Below are 23,643 nucleotides of genomic sequence, written 5' to 3' on the forward strand. Positions count from 1 at the left end.
AAATACGACAGGCTGTCAAACGCGCTTTCTTGCGCAGGAGGAACCCGCTGAGGAAAGGACGCAGCAAGTGCTGCGCCTCTTCCAAGGGACGCAGCTCTGCTGCGCCTCTTCCTCAGGGCTTTCTTTTTGTCCAAGTTTCCGCGTTTAACCTAAGTCGGTTATTTCCGGATCTTTCTTTCCGTGTCCTAGTCTTACCATAATTCCGTCGTGTGATTAGTATAAATAGAAGCCTTCGCTCCTCATATTTCTCACGCGAGTGTCCGCCCTTCTCTTCTCCCTTTGCATTCTAGACTTTGTTCTTACTAATTGGCGCCTACGTGCTTGAACTTTCGACCACGTAAGCTCGGATCCTTCCGGTACCGACCTCTCCGTTGCATGACCGACCAATTTGACCAACTACACAATAATCAATCTAATTAATCAATTTGTTTCAATCGTTTTCCTCTTACGAGGGCACTTTCTTTGCATTCGCGTCGAGCATCACTAATCGATATCTTAGTCCTTCTCGTTTCGTCAACATGTAAGTCTGAGGGTGTATAATCCTTATTTATTTATTGTATTTTACTTTTCGTATCATCAATTGTAAGGTTTACGTCGAAGATACCATTAAAACCGATTTCTAAAACCATTTATTAAAACCTGTTTTTGCGGATTTCCAGTAGATAACCATCGAGAAAGGACGCAGCAACTGCTACGCCTCTTCGAAGGAGCGCAGTTCCTGCTGCGCCTCTTCGTGAGGCTGCCGCAGTTCCTGCTTCCTTTCTTCTTCGTTTGTCCTCTGTAATTCGTACTCAAAATCTTTCTTTTGCTTGTTCGCTTGATTAATTCGTCGTCTTGATGTCATAATAATTCCACATGTACATTATAATCATTCATTCTCATGTTTTATTCATCAAATCCGACTTAAATCCCTTATAATCCAATATTCGCGGGTTTTCGTCATTAAATTCAATTCCGGGTTGTAGGGATTCAATTCATCCATATTGGGTTTCTGGAATTCGTCTTTGATATAGTCTAATCTGTCTTTTTGTCATGTTCATCGCATATTCGTCATTAATCCATCTTATCTAACTTAGTTAATTGACTTCAATAGAGGACTCATTAATATTTTTCACTTCTATCATTATTCCATCATGTAAATAATTCGTTTGCATCCGTCTCATTCATGTTTTACTGTTTTTATGACTCATTCATATGTAAATAACATGTTAATCACTTTCATCCGAGTAATTATTTTAATCCATCATTAAAATCATCAATCGACATTAACGGCTTGCAAATACGGCTTCACAGCCAGAACTGAGCCAAGGAATAGACGCAGTGTCTCGCGCTTATTCAAAGGACGCAACACTGCTCGCTGCTGCGCTGTTCTGGCCGAGTTCGTCACGAACTCGTTTTCGCCTTGACCTTAGTTATTTAGTCTACGTTTAACTAACTATTATCCGTAATATCACCTTCTGTTCTGTTCGTAATTCTTTTATTTCTTTTTTTCTCAAATTATCCGTTTTAAAGGTATTTTCGACATAAATCGCCTATTCCATTGTAATTATTGTATTTATTGTTGTAATTCTCTTTATTGTATTTATTGTATTTCTTGTATCATTTGTATGTTTTCACATGTAAATGAGCATTAAATCCTACTTCGACTTAATTGTATGCCTAATTAATTGTTCACCGACTTAGTCTAATTCTCACATGCTAGGATCAAAACTTGGATGTTGCATTGCATGCATATAGCCGACGATAGATCAAGTACGAATAAACTCCCTAATCATTAGTAGAGGCCGCTATCGAGGCGGGCGGGATTAGGTGTTCGATCAAAAGAGCTTCCTAATACGTACCCTCACCCCTTACTCCAGATCTCCGTGAGCACCCGTGTTCATTGGCATCCACGAGGGTCATTCTAGACATAGAATGCTAAGGGTAACGATTGCTTAGTGTTCATGTCACTACTTTATGTCTTGACATGACATGAGGTATTCGAACGGTTCCAATTTCCCATAAAAATTGGTGGCGACTCCATACAAAATGCAAACGCTTGTTTCCGCTTCTCACCAAGCGCCCCCGTGGGCGGCCCGCTGTCCACACACACTATCTAAATTGTACATCATCAAATTAGTCATAAACAAAAAATATGATGATTATCATTTTACAAACTCTTAACGGTTCCATTAATCCAAACTAACCATTATCAGCTTTCAATAAGGAAATTCCTAATCTTTAATTAGGTTACTTTTTCAGTAATTCAAGGCAAGTAGTATCCACTACTTGCATATGCCGCCAATCACTACCGACATCACCATCCCTACCCGACATCACCATCATCATCATTCACCATCTCGCCTTCAACAACCACTCGCCTCATCGCTCTACACCCGATAACTATTCCCCTCACCAGCCCCACCCCATGTCGACGCCCCTCCATGTTCATTCATGTTTAAAAGGTAGATCTGCAAAAAACGATCCAAGAACTTACAAAAGTAACAATACCATTCACTTACTCGGAAGATTCCGACCCGAATATAGTGTTAGAGGGCGGAGACTACAAAGACCGATGATGTTTGCGGTGGTAGATCGACGATCGAGGGAGGAAAGGAGAGAAGTAAATACGACTTGTGCGGGGTTGGGACGATGGCCGCAATCAGCAATGTGCCTACGTCGGAGATACTCCGGCGCCGGGGCCTGGGGGTGATTTCTGATGAAGGTGGAGTGAAAGTCATAGGTGAGTGAGTGAGTCAGAGAATGGAGTGAAGGCGGAGGGAATATGTCAGGGACAAGTGGAGTAGGTTGATATTGTGGAATCTGACTATTTAATATTAGTTCGTAAGTTCGCACCGAACTTTAAGTTCGCACGAGATCCTATTTCTATATATATATATATATATATATATATATATATATATATATTTCAGGCTTTTTTTAATGTTTTCTTATTACAATTAGAAAATTATACTGTTATATTATTATTAAAGACTTATGTTTTCCTATTAAAATTAGGAAATTATTAAATTTTTAGTTTTTTATCCTATTAAAATTAGAAAATTATACACTTATATAAATTAATTATTTACAACTTTTTCAATTAAAACCCATTTTATAAAAAAAAAAAATATTACTTTATGTTAAAAATTAACCACTTTTCATTATTATAAATTTACCACTTCTAATATTATAAAATTATCTTATTTTAACATATAGCTACCACTGTCTATCATTAAATGATCGCTTTTTTAATCTTTTACACCATACAGTTACACACAATAACTACTATTCTCTCTTTCTTTAGGCTACTAAATGAGACAAATAGGAAATGATAAAAGAGACTTTTAATAATTATAATTTCTAAAGTTTAATCTAAGCTCAATATTAATCAATTAAATATAAACCTATTTAAAATTGTCTTATCCATTATGGGTAGGACATGAATCTTATAGGGCGAGAGATGGCTTCATTGTGCATGTGTATTGTTTTGAGAGGTAGGGGTAGGGTATGATGAGTTTTTGAGGAGGGGTTAGTTTCTCGAGGGGTAGGGTTAATCTCTAACGTTTAAGGGTGTATTATTTACAATTTTTTCAATTAAAATCTATTTTATAAAAAAAATTACTTCATGTTAAAAATTAAGGAAGTGTTAGGGCGACACCAGATGTTACCGAAATTCAGTAACACCCTAACAAAAAATAGAAAATAATAAAAAATAACAAATTAAATTTCGTTTTTGCGCCAATATCATAGGGATAAAACCGTAATTCACAATGTGTATCATAACAACACATCTCTATCTTCATCAAAGCATACATTTAACATTTAACAAAACAATAATAATTAACAAAAACAAGGAGAGAATTTTATTGTCAAAAGTGAAATGACAAATACCTTACAAAAATTTTCTCCACCGGATTCATAATTGTTAAAGTATGTTCAATTGTACAAACGAAAGATGAAATATAATTTATTCATTAAATTTTTTGTGTTCATTCACATGGAAGAACAAACATAAAATGATAACGAAGATATGTGATCGTAAGACTAGGATACCATGAAAGCAAGATGATTATGGGGTACATTTGAATCATTAATATCTCAAGTACTGACTTTTTGTCAAAGATTGCAGCTAATATCCAAAAATTTACCAAATTTGTGATTGAATATCACGTTTAGATTCATTAAACCTTTCATAATCTATCAATTTGTTTTTTTTATAGATAATTTTTTATTATCATTATTTTTATAATTAATTAACTAATGTTAGTTTCCTAAATTACCTTTTAACAATCATTAATTTGAATTTCGAATTTTGATGGAGGGAAAGCAAAATACCCAAGGAAATTATAATAATATCGCGGGTGTCGCTCAATTTGAGTACCACCCGGTGTCGCCATTGCATTTTCCAAAAATTAACCACTTTTCATTATTATAAATTTACTACTTCTAATATATTATAAAATTATCTGATTTTACATATAGCTATCACTGTCTATCATAAAACGATCACCTTTTTTTTTTTTTTTAATCTTTTGCACTATACAGTTGCACACAATAACTAATATTCTTTCTTTCTTTAGGCTTTAACTAAATGAGACAAATTGGAAATGACAAAAGAGAGTTTTAAAGATTATAATTTCTGAAGTTTAATCTAAGGTCAATTTCAATCAATTAAATATAAACCTATATAAAACTGGCTTATACATTATGGGTAGGACATGAATTTTATAGGGCGAGAGATGGCTTCACTGTACATGTGTATTTTTTTGAGAGGTAGGGGTAGGGGTATGGCGGGTTTTTGGGGAGGGGGTGAGTTTCTCGGGGGCAGGGTTAATCTCTAACGTGTAAGAGTGTAATTTAGGGAACATAAGTAGATATCGATAGAGCGAATTCATCGTTGATATAGATGGGCTTAGTGACACGCCTGTCGTTGACCTGTCAAAAATAAACCTAACGGTCTCACTAAATATGTAGTAGAGGCAGTCGAGTATCGAATCCTCAGGGAGGTAATGCAACTACAGCTGTCTATCTTTAATCCTAAGGTAACAATGGGGTTGATTGAATTTTTGGTTCTAAACTACGGAGTAAAAGGAAGAGAAATAAGGCAGAGAGCAGTAAAGCAAGAAATATGGATTAACTATCAATAAGAGGGAGACATGTCGGGAACTCGGTTCACTACGGTAAATCAACAACTTAGCAGCAAATGACTCAGACGAACTAATGCGAGACGGATATTAGAAGGTCCTTTCGGTCCACTTCCCACCCTAAAATACCACTAACTTAACTTTCGTCCTCATTAGGGTAGTCTCATTTATAGCAGCCCTGTTTAATCCAATCTTTCGATCCAGGACTAATTGTAGCCGGTTTAATAGGTGACATAGAAGCGTGCACTCAACTAGGTCGGTGATTACAGTTATATTGCTATAGTGACAGAGTCTCTTAGTCAATTCGTCTAATTCATTCACTACGTCGTCATTATCCTACCGCAGATCCCCTAATCCCAACATGAGGGGGAATTAGCTACTCATATTCATAACTAATCTAACAGCACATAAGATTCCAGCAACAGACATGATGATATAATAATAAAAAGCAATGATTAACAAATTAGGGCAAGGGAAATAAGAGCAATAACAAGAATTGAAACAATAAATGAGGGTTAATTATTATTAAGAAAAGGAGGAGATTACAATCTGAGCAATCCGGCGTAAAGAACGACGAAATCCGAGTGCAATAACCCCAAAGTGAAAGCAACGTAAAACTAACAGTAGGTTTTAAGAGATAGTCCAAGAGTGAAAAAGAGATAAAAGAGATGCCTAATTAACCTAGTAATCCTCGGTTAAATAGGCAAAGTCTAAGTGTTTATTGCGTAATTAACAAAACACGGGCTAATTAAAGCCCACAGACGGAAATCTTCTCGATCGAGTGGATTAGACCACTCGATCGACCAGTGGCTCAGCAGAAACTCCTCGATCGAACAGCAGGGTTCTCGATCGAGGCTTGATCAAAGGCAGGTTACTCGATCGAGGAAGGAACCTCTCAATCGAACTCAGGGAACTTCAAGGACCATTCGATCGTCCTCCAAACAGCTCGATAGACCACCTATCAACTCGATAGACCACTTAGGTCTTCAATTCAGCTTACGTCTTCACCAAAATGCCTCGTAAAGCGTGCAACGACTCTTCAAGTACAACATCTCACTCTGGAATGGTCCCGTCTCCTCTAAATGCATGCAAAAGGGCAGAAAAGAGCGTGGTTCCGCTACTTTCGCGATTATCCCTACAAAAAGGACAAAATACAACAAAGTAGCCAATTCGGGGCAAAATACTATAAAAAAAAGTATATAAATGCATGGAAATACGTCTTTGAAATAGGCAAAAAGACCGTACATTAGGCACGTATCAAATCTCCCCAAACCAAACCTTTACTCGCCCTCGAGTAAACTCAAAACTAAACTAATGGAACGGAAATGATAACTCGAGCTAGCCTAACTTGTCCACTTGAACCACTTTAATGCAACAGAAATTGATTAAAGCTAGACAGTCAATACGCAAACGAATTATAAGGCTGTTCGAAATAAAGCGACCTATCGACCTTGCAAGACCAACAAAACCAGGACCCTCACGTGGTCACTCTCCTCTCGTGAAGCAAAGGGCAAATGTTATATGTAAAAGAGAGAAGAAAGACAGTCACTCACCTAACTGCGACCTACATAGCATGCATGCAACAAAGATGAAAGACAATTCGAGTACTAATGCACAAATTCCAACCGATAATGTCCGTCACAAAGAGGGTTTGCAAATGGTATGGGAATAGTGAGGTTCGGTGAGAAAAGGCAAAACAAGTTATGGAAATGTGGAGGTAAAAGCGTCAAGCTAGTTCCTAACAGGACCATAATAAACCATCCGGATCTCAAACTGACTGAAAGACTAACACAGGTGCCCTTCACTTGGCACAAAACTCACTAGACTCAAACAAAATCTCCTCAAAAAGATATAGAATAAGAATGGAGGAGTCAGACGGTCACAAAATTCCTTTTTTAAATCCATCGTCGAGACAAACAATCTGAAATAACCAACCCTCTTGTCAATTGTACGTCTTCAAACATCTTCTCAATTCTGACAAGAGGGGACAATCATTTTTTCACAATTTTTCTCTTTTTTCTTTTGTTCACGTGAATCTCATGTTTTTTTTTTTTTTCTTTTCTTCTTTTTTTTTTTCTTCTTTCACGTTTTTTTTTTTTTTCTCTCCTTTTTTTTTCAATACTTTTTTTTCTTTTCCTTCCTCCTTCCTTAATTCAAACACCAACTCCAAACGGGAATTACGGACCAAACGCAAATCGAAAACATACCACAATAGGACGGACTAACTAGCTTGGTAGGCGAGGCTTAGTTTGGAATGTAGCTAATGGGTCAAAAGGCAAGTTTTGGTCAATGTGGAGCTAAATGGGTGAAGATATATAAAGAAAGGGAAATTTGCAAGACCCTCCCTGCATGTGACACCAACCACGAACCCGAATATGTGCATTTGACGAGAAATTGAATGTCATAAATGTGCAAATGAGACGAACATGCTATGCAAGGAGTACTACTCTCAAAATTCCTAATGAACTGGTCATGAATGTCACCAGTTATGGCTCTAAAACTCAGAATTTTTAAGTAGTTTGCCGAGTTAATCGAGTCAAGTCTAAACTAAGATCGGCTATTATTTGAACAGAAATTCGTAGACAATGCGAATTGACAAAGCTAAAAACTATCAATAAAGTGCAAGGCTCAAGTGTATTGACAAGTTAAGTGCAATATCATCACGGGAATCTACCGTTCCGACTCAACCTATATGCAAAAATAAACGTGAAAATTTTTGAATTTTTAACATTTTTCTAATTTTTTTGGATTTTTTGATTTTTAATGAAAATAAACAACAAATGCAAACTGAAAAATTAAACGTGAATGCAAAACAAATGCAGATGCAGACTCAAAAGGATGCAATACCCTCCCCAAACCAAAACGGACAACGCCCTCGTTGTCCTCCAGCATACACCAGCAGAAAATGGGGGATGGGGGTATACAACCAATAAAAAGAAAAATAAAGGAGACGAAAAATAAAAAGAGTGAGAGAACATACAAAATACGAACTTCCCCAAACCAGCCAGAAAACTGGGGAAGTGAGTAGACCAGTAGCTACTCGTCGTCGGCACCGCTGTCTCTCCGGTACTCTGACTCAACAAACCCGTCTCCCCAAACCAGCAACAAACAAGGGGAGACTCAGTCATCATCTCCAGGCTGATCATCCGGACCGGGTACGAACGGAGGATCACTCGCCTCCTCCTGCTCTGCCCGTAGCCGCACCTCTCGTTCTACCGCTGTCTCTTCCTTCTCCTCATCTGAGTCAGAGGATAATGAAGGGTACCCGTCCGCTGGGTATCGGTAGAAGGAAGGATGCGGCCACCCCTCTGGAATCGGTCGCCGGGCCCGGATGTGGAACTCGTAGAGAGGGAATACGGCTAAAGCCATATCCCGTCTCATCTCGATAAGGTACCCGCACAACTCGGAGGCAAGGCATCACGACGCCCTTGGTCGCGTGACCGCGGGCGCCTCTAAAGCGGGAGGGCAAACAAAATTGGCCGGAAAAACCGAACGAGGAAGGAGGGTCAAGTGGAGGTGGAGTGTGAGACCGAGTGGGTGTGGGGCCGAGGCCGAGGCGTGGGTGTCGGTCCACTGGGCTCGTCCGAGCACGGGAGCTAGAAGATGCTCCGGCCTCGCGCTTCCTCTTCTTCGTGGAAGAAGAGGGAGGGGTGAAGGTAAGGTGGTAGGTAGGTGGAGGTGGCTTCGCTCCCTCATCAGCAGAGGAGAGCGGTAAAAGTGGGGGAAGGGTAGAGCACGGCAAGGTAACAGACGTGGAACCACAGATCTTCCACGTCCTCGCGCTCCCCTTCGCCCTGGGAAACCAGGTCAAGGTAGCCATGGCATCCAGGTCAAGATAATCCACCCCATCAGGTGCAATGAGTGAAGAGTCAGTAGGGTAAAGGTGGCGGGCAATCCTAGTCACCGGCCCGCCCAGACAATCTTGCGTTCTTAACCCGAGTCCCAATACCGTTCCAATCTTTGAGCTACCTAAAAGCGATGTTCAGAACAAACGGGTACCGTAGTCAATGTTGAGGTACCCGCGAGAATGGCAAGCTCGGTGTTGGTAACGTTATTGGGCTCGGGCGCCAAAAATGGTCTCTGCGCGAGGACCAAGAAGTGCGGGGCGCGGGTAAGTGAACTGAGCTCCCTTCCGTGCACGGAAGGGTGTGTGAGAGAGAGAAGCCCAGTAGCTGAAGGGGCTCTCGAGGTGGGGCGAGTGGGACCATCACTAACTAGTCCCAAAACCTCCCCAAACTTGGCCAATGTCCAGTGATGTGACTCGTTACGGAGTCGGAAGTGAATGCAGGTACTGGAGTGGTCAGCCTGGTAGGTGTCGGTGTCAAAGGAATAGGAGCTAAAGAACTCGTACGTAAGGGTACGAATGGTAGCCTCCTGCATGTGAATCAGACCCGACATACCCGTCCCGTTCAATAAACTACAGACCTCCTCATAGATGCCTAAGGTCTCTAAGTCAGCTCGTGCAAGGAAACGGGTGGAGGAGAGGGGGCAACGAAGTAAAGAAACTAACCGTGTCCGGTGAGCCTCTGAAGTGAAACGTACCGAAGGCAGCTTCGGTACAGGTGCGAGTGCGTCCTCCCTCGTAGAAAACGACCTCGAAGAAGGGCTGGAAGTAGCAGCTAATGGCTAGCTTTGTGGATAGCTAGCCCGCGGGTGTGGCCTCGGTGGCAGCATCCCAGGCTGCTGGAAGCGGGGAGTGCGTCCACAGTCCAGCAAAGAGAAAGTCCTGGTGGAAGTAGTGCTAGAAGCAGGGACTGTAGTGGTTACCAGGGCCGTAGTGGTGACAGCAGGGACCACTAACTCCTTCCCGGACGAGCTGGAAGAGCTGGAGGACGTGCTAGTAGAAGACAAGGAACTCGCGTCCATCCTGCAATTTATCAAAGGGCATGAATAAGAAATATGCTGCTAACCGTGATTAAAACGATCGCTAACCAACATGTGACAGCAAAAGAGCAGCCCTATTAGTCGAAAATTCGACTTCCAGAAGTCAAAACAAACAATTCCTCATAAAATTTCGAAAAACAGCAAGTGAGTGGTGAATATATGATAATCAGTGACTGCAAAAAGGGCTAAAACAGCATGAAACCAGAAATGGGGGCATGTATGACTCTGGCAGTCGAATATAAACACTCACAGCGCGAGATTTCCAAATAATTTACATCAAGTAATGGCAATAGGGGACGGGAGACAGATAACAGCAGCAAAAGGCAATCAAGAACTGATTATGCAAGTAAAGCGATAGAAAAACGTCGGACAATCGATGAATTCGACTTGCAGGGACCCTAGTTGCGGAAATCGCGCAAAAATCGAAATTAACATGCAAAAACAGTGAGGAATTGTGACAACATCATCATCGAGCTAATCAAGGGCAAATAAACACAAATTAATCGAATAAAATCGACTATACATGGAATTTTCGAACCCTAATGCAAAATCATCTCAAAAATTCGAAATGAATCAAGAGAAATCGCAAGGAGTGTGATATAAATACTTACTTGATGATGATTGACCTACAATGTAGCAATTAAACTCCAAAAACGAGCAACAATGGCGGAATTTTAATCAAAAACCCGCGAACCCTAATCCCTTTGAAAACCGCAAAAACGAGCAAGAAAGAGGGGGAAATTAAGGGGTTATGGGAGATTAATTAACTAGCAAGAGAATGTAGGTGTTTGATTTGATGATTTTGGGCAAGAAATGGGGATTTGGGGGAAATTTCAATCGTGATTAAGGGAGGGTTTGGGAGAAATTAGGAGTTAAAACAATTAGAAATGAAAACTGAAATAAAAAGGAGTTAAGTATAGAAAAGAACTCCCGTTTACTGTTCACTTCACTCGATCGAGTGATTTTAAGTCACTCGATCGAGGGCTTTCTGATGTCCCTTAGCTCGATCGAATAAGAACCCTTTCGACCGACCTCTTCCTCTGTGGTCTTTCTCGATCGAGTGGCGGCGGACTCGATCGAACCATCTTTCACTCGATCGAGTACAACAATACTCGATCGAGGACTTCTTCGTGTATATTTCCTTGAATTTCTACCGTTCTTCCTCGAAATGCGTGCATTTCCCCAAACCTGCGTAAAACAAATCCCAAAATACCAAAAATGCAACAGCACAGTCTATAGTCTTAGTCTTACGCTAAAAGGAAATTGTCTAACTAATTGTCCTAATTAAAACGTGATAAAAGAAATTCAAAAATAATTCAACGAATATCTATTACAATTTGTTACACGGGGCATTTCCCCGTTTAATTCCCATCAGCTGTCAGTAGCCCCTTCGTGGGCTTCGATTTGGAGGACGTCACTTCAGCGATGCGACCGTCCTCTTTGACTTCCATGAACTTGAATTTACGAGAGGGGGAGGAATATAATTCCAATCTACGTGAGGTGCGAGCTGTCTTCGTTTTCGCCCCTCTGTCATCTTCCTTGGCATCCTTCGCTCCAGGTTGATTGATAATGGTCTTACCACGTCCCTTGACAGCTCCTTCCTTGCCTTCATCTGTACCTGCAGTAAGGGGAACAGACGGATCTTCCTCCTTTTTGCTCTCAGTACGAGGCGGAGGGTTAGCAACAATAGCAATATTCTCCAAAATTGGAGTGTCAATAATGGGGTCAACAGAAGAGAGGGCATTGCAAGGCTGAGCTTGCATGGGAGCCCTCCGAACTTGGATGATGGAAAGTCGGCTCCTCATCCCCTACGGAAGGTCAAAGTCTTCCCCGACATCTATCTTTGCACGGGCGTGGACAAAAAAATGGTCTCCCTAAAATGATAGGGGTATGCACATCTTACGGGATATCAAGGACGACAAAGTCAACGGGAATAAAGAACTTCCCGATCCTAACAGGTACGTCTTCCGCTACACCTAGTGGCCGTGATAGACTACGGTCGGCCATCCGGACGAGTCATATTGGTGCAACTCGGCTTGGTCACACCAAGTCTCTTAGCTAGAGACAAAGGTAGTACACTTACGCTAGCGCCTAAATCGCATAGCGCATTATCAATCATTTGCGCATTCCTATATGACAAGGATCGAAAAGCTACCGGTCGATTGCTTAAGAGGTAGCTTATTTTGAGACAGGGTGGACCCCATCTCGTCAAAGCGGCATCTCATTATCATTAACGGTCCTCTTACGTGCTAAAATATCTTTCATAAATCGTAAATAAGAGGGTACCTTCATAAGCGATTCGATGTGATACAGAAACTTCCAAACTCTTCAACAGCTCAACAAATTTGCTAAATTGTTGATTAATCTTGGTATTCTGCAGCCGCCTCGGGAAGGGAACAGTAATTGGAATCTCAAGTCCCTTATTTCTCGCCTCCAAAGTGTCTTAGGCGCAAGTTCGGTGTCCTTTGGCGCTTCTTACCTCTCGAACGAGGCCTTTTCGGTACTTCATCGCTTAAACGAGCACTAGCAGGCTCTCGAATAAGCTTCCCGTCAACAATATCAGACGATCGAGCAATGGGTCCACTCGATCGACCTGTTTCTTCATCAACTTTAGTCGATCGAGCAACAGTACCACTCGATCGACCTTCCTCAGCTTCCAGGTCACTCGATCGAGTAGAGTGACTACTCGATCGACCAAGATCTTCACCATTTCCACTCGATCGAACTGGTTCAAGACCGGACTTGATCGATCGAGCAAGCCGCTTCGTCGTGAGTCCCTTCTTCTTACCGAACATTGTTCATTATCGTTTAGCAGACTTCAGTCCGATTTCTTCATTTCGGTCCCTCATAAGAGAGACCGCTTCTCAACTCTATCAAATGTACCGTCTCATTCGGATTTTTGTCATTACGAGTCGGTAAATGACCGGGCTTCCTTGAAGATTGGTTTTGACCAAGCGCGCAACTTGGGTCTCAAGTGCCTTGAATGCCGTGTCCTTTTGCTGTAACTGCTTCGCAATGGACTGCATCATGGTCTTTAACTCTCCCATCTCACTCACCCCACTAGATGATGAAGCACCTTGATTAGGAGGGTTGAAAGATGGAGGCTTACGATAGCCTTGTTATTTTACGGTGTGGCGGAATGTAAAAGTCTGCTTAGCTGGCTTGATTTGGAGGAGCAGTGGGGTTAAGTATGTTGTTCTGATTACTCCACCTCAGGTTGGGGTGGATGTTTGACTCGTAATGAGTGTTGTTCTGCCTATAATGTTGAAAGGCAGCACATTGCTCATAAGGAGTAGGACAGTATTCGGAGACATGTCCTTCTACCCCGCACCTCGTACAGACGAAAGGACCGTCTGTCATAGCATTAACCTGGTACATCCCTGGCTTGAAAGCTCCCCCTAGCTCATACTTATCGAACCTAGCAGTAAGGGCTTCTAATGCGGCCACTTTGAAGATGACTCAGTGACTCTCCTTTGATTTCCCCTCGAGTTCCGTATTCGGCCCCGTGAGTGGCCAAATCGTCGATGATTTTCCATCCTTTCGTCGGCCCCAAGTTGTCAGAAAATCGACCGTTGGCTGCCGCATCAAGTATAGCTCTCTGATCATCATATAAACCATTGTAAAAATGGTTACATAGACTCCATTTCTCGAAACCGTGATGCGGTATGGTCCGCACCAGCTTCTTAAATCGAAGCCATGCCTCATGGAAATTCTCGTCGGGCCCTTGTTTGAAGCTAGTTATCTGAGCTCGATGGCTATGGTTCTCGAAGCGAAGAAATACTTCTTATAAAACGCCGTGCTAGCGAATTCAATCTGTTATGCCGTGAACAGACTTTGTCCAAATCCCTGTACCCACTCCCTTGCGGCATCGCGGAGTGAGAAGATGAACATAGTTTCTTTGATCGATCATTTGTCACTCCGGTGGGAGGAGGTATGGGAAGCGGCGATAATCAATGAAGGTCTCCATATCCGAGTTGCATCTTCTTTCGCAGCTCTCCCGAACGGTTTTTCTCTACCATGCGATGTAAGAGGGCTTCGGTTCGAACTTTCGGCATCTCCGTGATTCGAACCCCTTATAAAGATTGTCATTTGTGGGCTCGGAGTGACTAGCAATGGATGCTTCCTCGGCCATTTACGGTACTACGGAAAAGTGATAGACTCAAGTGAACAATCGGAAAGCTGGAGAAGACGGTGGGTTGTCTTGAAAAGCTCGTTCTCGTAAAAATTGCCGCGAGAACTGGGCTCTTCCTGTTGCTCTCGAAATAGCCTCCTCTTTGCGCGACAGGATCTCTCAATCTCGGGATCAAAAGGTAGCAGTGGACCACCTTGCGACCTGCGCATAAGACAAAACTACAACAAGATGTGAGAACAGTTTAAGGAACGATGTTCCTTAAACTAAAAGGAATTAAAAATAAAAACAGCTAGTAATTGGAACAATTGCCTCCCAAAGCAACAGCGCCAAAATTTGACACGCACTGTCGTTGACTGTCAAAAATAAACCTAACGGTCTCACTAAATATGTAGTAGAGGCGATGAGTATCGAATCCTCGGGAGGTAATGCAACTACATTTGTCTATCTTTAATCCTAAGGTAACAATGGGGTTGATTGAATTTTTGGTTCTAAACTACGGAGTAAAAGGAAGAGAAATAAGGCAGAGAGCAGTAAAGCAAGAAATATGGATTAACTATCAATAAGAGGGAGACATGTCGGGAACTCGGTTCACTACGGTAAATCAACAACTTAGCAGCAAATGACTCAGACGAACTAATGCGAGACGGATATTAGAAGGTCCTTTCGGTCCACTTCCCACCCTAAAATACCACTAACTTAACTTTCGTCCTCATTAGGGTAGTCTCTTTGTTTATAGCGAGCTGTTTAATCCAATCTTTCGATCCAGGACTAATTGTAGCCGGTTTAATAGGTGACATAGAAGCGTGCACTCAACTAGGTCGGTGATTACAGTTATATTGCTATAGTGACAGAGTCTCTTAGTCAATTCGTCTAATTCATTCACTACGTCGTCATTATCCTACCGCAGATCCCCTAATCCCAACATGAGGGGGAATTAGCTACTCATATTCATAACTAATCTAACAGCACATAAGATTCCAGCAACAGACATGATGATATAATAATAAAAAGCAATGATTAACAAATTAGGGCAAGGGAAATAAGAGCAATAACAAGAATTGAAACAATAAATGAGGGTTAATTATTATTAAGAAAAGGAGGAGATTACAATCTGAGCAATCCGGCGTAAAGAACGACGAAATCCGAGTGCAATAACCCCAAAGTGAAAGCAACGTAAAACTAACAGTAGGTTTTAAGAGATAGTCCAAGAGTGAAAAAGAGATAAAAGAGATGCCTAATTAACCTAGTAATCCTCGGTTAAATAGGCAAAGTCTAAGTGTTTATTGCGTAATTAACAAAACACGGGCTAATTAAAGCCCACAGACGGAAATCTTCTCGATCGAGTGGATTAGACCACTCGATCGACCAGTGGCTCAGCAGAAACTCCTCGATCGAACAGCAGGGTTCTCGATCGAGGCTTGATCAAAAGCGAGTTACTCGATCGAGGAAGGAACCTCTCAATCGAACTCGGGGAACTTCAAGGACCATTCGATCGTCCTCCAAACACTCGATAGACCACCTATCAACTCGATAGACCACTTAGGTCTTCAATTAAACTTACGTCTTCACCAAAATGCCTCGTAAAGCGTGCAACGACTCTTCAAGTACAACATCTCACTCTGGAATGGTCCCGTCTCCTCTAAATGCATGCAAAAGGGCAGAAAAGAGCGTGGTTCCGCTACTTTCGCGATTATCCCTACAAAAAGGACAAAATACAACAAAGTAGCCAATTCGGGGCAAAATACTATAAAAACAGTATATAAATGCATGGAAATACGTGCTGAAATAGGCCAAAAAGACCGTACATTAGGCACGTATCACTTAGGTAGAAAAAGGTTAGGTCGGGTAGGAAGGGTAGGAAGGGTAAATGCACGTGAAAAATTGATTTGGTGAGGTAATATTAGAACATGTAAATAGGTGTATTTTATTTGAAGGTCGTACTATGAGAAAAGGAGAAAAACACATATTATATTATTTGAAGGGGTAAGTTTCTCTGAAGTATCAGATATATAAACGAAACCATATATAAGTATATAATATGTATGTTTTATATAACAGTAAAAAATACAACAATATTGGAGAGGGAAAATGGAGTAAGAAAAAAAAATAGACAAATAAGAAATGACAAAAGGGAGTATTAGTGATTATAATTTCAGAACTTTAATTTAAGATCAATATTGTCTTATTCATTATGGGCAGGACATGAATCTGATAGGGTAATTGGTGTGTTTTTTTTAGGGGTAGGAATAAGGGTATGCTGGGCTTCTGGGGAGGGGATAAGTCTCAAGAGGTGGGTTAATCTCTGAAGGTTTAGAGTGCAATTTAGATAATATAAGCAAACATCAATTGGGGAAATTGTACACGGATAGGGATGGGCATTGTTACGATGGGTTTAGGGTGTTTAGTTTCGTGGGACTGGGAAGGGTGAATGCACGTTGGAAAATAGTTGATATGGTGAGCAATATTTGAAAAGGTAAAAAGGAAGTACTATGAGGAAATGAAAAACGTAAACATACGATAAATATAGGCTAAATGCATCTGAAGTATCGTGTATATAAACGCATAACTTTTTACATTTTATATAACGGGGGGAAAAATAATATTGGAAAGGGAAAAACGAGTAAGGAAGAAAATGAGAGAAATGAGGAATGACAAAAGAGGGTTTTGATGACTATAATTTATATTGAATTGATTGATATTGATCTATTTAAAGTCATGTAACTTACTTATAGTTTGTTTGCAAAAATAAAAATATAAAGGAAAAGAGAAGGAATAAGATGGAGGGTGCACTGAGGATCCTCTGTCCCACTTTTGTGTTCCGTTTTGTGTCCCACTCCATACACATCTTGACACATCAACACATTACCACATTTATTGTGTATTTTTTTATTTGCAACAAGTGATGTGTCAAGATGTGTAGGGAGTGGAACACAGAATAGGACACAAAAGTTGGACAGAAGATCCTCACTGGAGAAAAAAGGGATGAAAATATGGAAATTGGAATATGATAAGTTTGTTTCAAATTTATCCTATGTTTATGGGATTTTGGTTTGTATTTGAGAGGTAAATATATCTCACTATTAATATTTTCATTATCTCTCTATTTTACCTCAATTGTTAATAAAACTCAAAATAAGTAATGCAAGACATTATAGTTGTAACTTATTTTAGTATCCGTGCAACGCACGGGCATGAAAACTAGTTGAACATAATTAGAATCATATAGAGTGCTCAGGGTTGGTTAATTGATCGAGTCATTATGCATTAGTGAATACTAGTTTGAGTCAAGATATTTTCCAATATTTGATTCATAGTTGGACTTGGGTTTCCTAAATTTCCTGTGCATTTAGCATTTCTTTCACGTCCACACACTCTTTATACATGGATATTTCTAATCGTATCTCTCTGATGTGTGTTAGTACTAAACTTCAGTTGCTCAGTTGCTGATGCTCCTGCAAGTGAATATAGCACAAAAAGAAATGATGAAAATGCATAATCAGTGTAATATAAACCAACAACTAAAATTGATGAAGACATTAATAGGCAGCAGAAAGATGAATATGAAGATAGAATCACAATACCTTATAAATTTTGTAAAAACAGCAGCACACTAGGTAGTAAGTATAGGAGGAATAGCAAGGTTTTGAGGCTTGGAGCCGAGAATACTAGCTTTTGTATCCGGAAACAACTTTTCTACTTCTGACAGGGTAGTTATATGCCCAAAGCTACTGACTTCCACAGGGTAGCGAAGAAGGTGCCCGGGCAAATCTTGATCACACACTTCATCTGCATAAATCTTCCACTGTTGTTCAGCAATCTTGTTGACTTCTTGTATACATTCAAGTTTCTCAGGATAGAGAAACGAGTCATGGATTTGACGTAGATGTTCGTACCAAAGAGCCATTCTAAAACCAAATATCTGACCCTTTGCTGGTTGCTTTGCTGATATATGATGTGGTTGGTAGGCTCCCATTGCAATCTCTGTGTCTCTTCCTCCATCCATTGATCTTTGGTTTATATTGGCAGATCCAATAATTATGTACTCATCATCGACTGAAAAAAAAAAAAAAAAACTAGATACGTCTCAATGCATGAAAATGAAAGGGAAAAAAGAAGGAAAATTTCATTTTTGGTGACAAACTTTGAGCTACTTTCACATTGGTTCTTTGAAGTTTGAGAAGGCTGCCTAAGATATGGAGTAACATTCAAAATTTAAGAAAACCAGCAAGCAAGGTTAACAGAGACGTGAAAATTCTACCTAAATTGTGACGGACTATAAATGAAAATAAAAAAGGCGTCTCAGAGGTACATACCTATCATCATCTTTGCATGAACATATATCATAAAGCGTCTATGGACCTGAGCTCTGAAATAATCAGAATCAGGCTCTGGCTTTTCAGGTGTATCTTCTCCAGAATCGAGAACCTCCCGATTACCAAGACAGAAAAATGACAAATAGTCTCTTGGGTGTGCATTTAGCTGTTTGCGTTGGATGGCAGCAGCAACGTCAGTATACATCATTTCCATCGTCCTCCTTTGATAATACAATATTTCCTGCACAACACCGCTTTCAGGCACTCCTTCTGGCCACATTGGGATGACAACATAGACTGAGAATCTCTCTCCAGCCTCTATCTTGCTGACAATCTTTAAGGAAAGCTCTTTCGGAATGAGATGTAAGGCACCAACATCTTCCTTGGGTTTTGAGCTAGCCAAACTTCCACCTTCATCTTCTGACTTCCAGTCATAAGAACTTCCAATGAAATACTGATTTTCAATATAAATAAAGTTCCTTGCTCTTCTAATGGCATTTACATATCCGTCTTGAATGCTTCGATCGATAACACTCCCTTTATCAGCAACAAGATTACATCTAACTACTTTTTGAGGGTCCGAAGGAAAACCTGCAACAGACCCGCTATCAATAGATCGAAATATTTGAACATTCCAATCTTCTTCACCATCCTTTGTTGGTGCCTTTTCAAACGGGCTTGTCATTATCTGGTCAAGCTCTTCTGGTAAATATAAAAAACGCTCCCCCACTTGCTTTCTCCACCTTTGCTCAAAGTTGTACAGCACATCCCACGCTACCGGCCCTTCTAGACGGCAATGGACATCATGCCAAGGCTCTCTTGGACCACCTTTGTTAATGGAAGACCCCGAAAAGTTTGGCTGATGAAAATCCTGGGCATGAACAGTGTTTAGTGTCCGGAAAAGAGAATGCTCTTGTGTATCATACCGTCCATCACAAAGATCAATGCCTCCCAGAAAACTCACAATCCGTCTCTTTCCATCGGGGTCCTCACAATCAACCACTATAGTCTTTTGGTGGTGTGTGAACAAAGCATTACTCTGAACACCCTGAATCATACTTTTTCCTTCCGAAGTTAGACGTGGACACCGGAAACACTGTACATTGGTATCCTTGAAGTAAGCTATCGTGTCCTCATCATGGGTTCCCATTAACCCAAAACTTTGATTGAGTGTCTGATAAAGCCATTGTTTTGAAGTTATATCATCCCATACAAGTATAAGAACTCTCATGCCATTCTCTTTGGCTTTCTTGATAAGAATTTCCCCTAATGTAAGGTTTTCAAACTCGGAATGATTTGGCCCACGCGGGTCCCTTATGAGGGTAATTTTAGTGTATATTGACCATCCAGCTATGTAAATTAAGTATTTTGCATTTATAATAGCATCAAATATGTCCTCCCAACATCGCTGCGCTTCATAAAACATACCTTGGGAAAGACCAAATTTAGGTATGAAATTGTTTGAGACATGTGCATCTTGATACAGTGTGACTTTACAACCATGCCTCTGGTTGAAGAATGTGTAAGGGACTCCTCCAAATTGCGGGCTTTGGATGCCTTTAGACCAGAATGGGCCTCGAGTAACATCGAAAAACTGCACATTGACATGAATTTGTGAATGTATGGGCTTGCCTTTCTCATCAACTATACGGAGCCATCTTTTAACTGGACGGCCACTGATGACTTCATCAACTGATAGATAAGCTCTTCCTATAAGTGTTGCACTGACCGGATTTTCATCTTTGACTGTAAATATAATGTTGGACACCTTGATGGGCACAATTTATGCGAAATGACTGAAACCACTGAGGAGTGGAAGGCGTGTTAATGATGGTTGTTCGGGCTACTCTTGCCGCGTCCAGATCAACTGTGGTGTAGAGTCTAAAACCCCTAAGCTGCAATATTGAAGATTCAGTTGTAGAGACCTAGTGAACCAGGTAGACTAGGATAAGATTGTCTATTAAAAAGACATACCGTAGGATCACATGGACAACAGCCTTTGACTCTATACAATAGTGTTTTCCATGTCCTTGTTGGGTCATCAACAACCTAATCTTCCACAAGAATAGAACAACAAAGGGGTAAGATATCAATTGAACGACACTGCGCGGATGATGCTCATTCATAAATGGAAAAACACCAAGGGAATGGTGGTCAGGTAAGTTATGCGCATTACATAGCAAAAGTAGTCGTAAGACATTGAATATTAGTGTCAGTGTAAGAAAAACATCACTAATAATAGTTTCACATTTGTCAACTGGTGGTATGTAACTCAGTTCAGTTTAGTCATGTCTCAACACAACACTCTTCCAGACAACACGACACACACCCATGTCCAACACTAGGATCCAATAATGGACTAACATAGGTCGCCTCAGAGTAAAAATGAAGAGAGTTATAGGCGCACTAAAGGAAATCTTACCAATCATTTTAGTGAAATGATCACCCAGCCATATAGCTAAACCAATGAGTTTATAATGCAACTACAAACCAGTATAGAACCAAATAAGTAGTATGTAGTATTCATTGAATATGAAAGCTAAACTGAGAAACAGACACACTTGACCGTGATTCGTCTAACGCTATCTCCTATTTTTTCAGCCATTAGTTTGATTCCAAACAACCCAAAGACCATATCTTGCAAGTATCAACATGAAAACCCATGTAAAAATGCACGACGACTTAGACATGGGAGTTATTTCCACCACAATTTAATCTTTAATTCACAAGGTAAATCTGAAATTAGCATTTTAAACATCTGCAAAGTAACAGCAAAAGAAAGTACTAGACAAAAACCAAAAAAAAAAAAAAAAAAATACACCAAGTTAATTTCAGAGTTGAGAAACTCACCTGTCTCAAGGGCAACCCAAATCCTACATGCAACTTATTAATTTCAAAGATTGTGGCATATAGCACCCCATGAAGCAGCCTCTTCATTACTTAATTTCCCACAGCCCCTACATATTAGTTTAAAAAGTACGAGTAGTTATTATAAAACCATTTTACAATATACTTGGGTAAGGCCGGCTTACACAAGTTTTTACAACAATTTTCAAAACAAAAGAAGATAGAATTGCATAATAACAAACCTTTCTGGCAAAAGGGAATGAAGCAGCAACAATTGAATGGTACCAAACAGTAGAAATGAAATGAAATTTATACGAGATAATTTGTACTTGAAAAGTGGGAGAAATCTCCTTGAAAAAGACACCTTAGTGCAAAGCAAAGGATGCCTTGGGAGATTCTTATAAAGTTGCCTCATTCTGAAGATTGTTGTTTGTCCAGAATGTTGTGAATTTGTTCTTAGCTTTTCTCTAAAACATTGCTTTTTGAGGGAAAATTAACAAGTAAGGTACCAGTGTTACAGTAAAATATGATCATATGAAGCATAACTTTGCATCCAGATACGAGTTTAGATTGAACATTCGATAAACAATTAAACTAATCGACAAACAATTTGATCCACGAATAACAAATCGAAAAACGTTACAACTAATCCATGTAAAATAAATTGATTTTTATAAAATCAAAACGAGGAAATACTCGAATTAACCAACAAAAATTACTCGCATTAACGAACCACATAATTGACAAACAACAACCAATTTAACTAATCACGGAACAAAATTAATCGAATTGCTGTGGGAACTAACGAACTCCAAAGTCAGTATTCATCATCATCAACATAAATGATACTAGTATTCATCCGAATTTCGCGAGAGTGGCAATTTGCCCCCCTTAACTTTGTTCAATAGTGAAATCAGGCCCCCGTAAGTTTCAATTGAACCATCAAGCCCCTTGACTTTAACAAAAAAAATGAAATTCAATCCCAATTATTAATTTTAACTTGAATTTCAACAAAAAATGATTTTACATTTATATTATACAACTAATATCCCATAAAAATTACTAATTTTAACTTTATTAATTTATATAAAATTATTTATCCACCTAAATAATAATTTTACATTCATTTATAATAAACAAAATAAAAATATGATAAAATTTTATTATAAAATATCTTACTTTCATAATAAATCATCTATCTACTAAAAGAATAGGCGAATTTATAATTTTTTTCCTCCAAAAAACATATTTTTAAATAAGGAAGTTAATCAAAATTAAACTCATACACTAAATAAGAAATCTACTTATATATTTTAATTTATTTCATTAAATTATCATTAACGTATATTTTTCATCAAATTATATTGTTTTCACTAAATTTTAAATTATAATCTTTTAATTAAATATTAATAAAATTTATACAAAACTATAAATTGTTAAATATTTTATTGATGCTATTATTTGAGAAAGTCTTGACCCATACTATGTATCAAACAAAACTGCACATCCAAAAAAAAAAAAATTGAGAGAATTAAAAATTTAAATCATTAGTTTTAGGGCATAAAAATATTTTCTTTAGATTAACTTTCAGCACATAACACAATTCTCTTAATCAATTTTCGTTTCAACTTTTTTTCTCAAAATAAAACATAATGAAGAGAAATACGAACAATTATTGAGATACTATTATGGCCCTGTTTGGTAAATGACATATTGGCCAATTTTCAGCATATTCAAGGGTTTTATCATGTTTGACCAATCAATATGTTAATTTTAGTGTTTGGTAAACATCATATTAAAACAGCATATTTGGGGTCAATATGCTCTTTTACAATATGGTGCTTACCCCAGCATATTGGTTAGCATATTGTAAAATAGGAAATTTTACGCAATTTTACAAAAAAAACTAACAATCTACTAATCGTAATCTGCCAATTACCAAACACTCAAATTAATTCTGCTAATTATAATATGCTATTCAAACATTCTGATAAAATCTGCCATTTATAATCTGCTTTTGCAATCTGCTTATGTTGAAATTAATCCGATGTTTATCAAACAGGACCTATATAGGCACAGTTCAAAGACTATACAACTGGATGTACAATAGCATTGTACATCTAAGGTTATTTTAGTCTTTTTTTCAAATACTTTTGCAAAAAAAAAGGTAACGTAATCCAATTTTCAATTTAATCTCCCTCCTTTCTCTGACTGCTTCCATATTTTTCCAACTCCTGTTTATCTTCCTCCATTATCCAGTAAATGAATCCATCTTCTCCCTTTTAATTATTGTAATTAATTGACTATGCGGAACAAATCATATATGACGTGACTCGGGAGC

The 23,643-nt window shown here is 39.3% G+C and overlaps 1 pseudogene; it reads right to left on the minus strand.

Annotated features, from left to right (window-relative positions):
- Window positions 1–17,291: 17,291 nt before the first annotated feature.
- LOC141600275 (phospholipase D alpha 1-like) lies at window positions 17,292–21,635 on the minus strand (annotated as a pseudogene).
- Window positions 21,636–23,643: the final 2,008 nt, after the last annotated feature.

Source organism: Silene latifolia, chromosome 9 (genome assembly GCF_048544455.1).
Source record: "Silene latifolia isolate original U9 population chromosome 9, ASM4854445v1, whole genome shotgun sequence".
Classification (NCBI taxonomy): Eukaryota; Viridiplantae; Streptophyta; class Magnoliopsida; order Caryophyllales; family Caryophyllaceae; genus Silene; species Silene latifolia.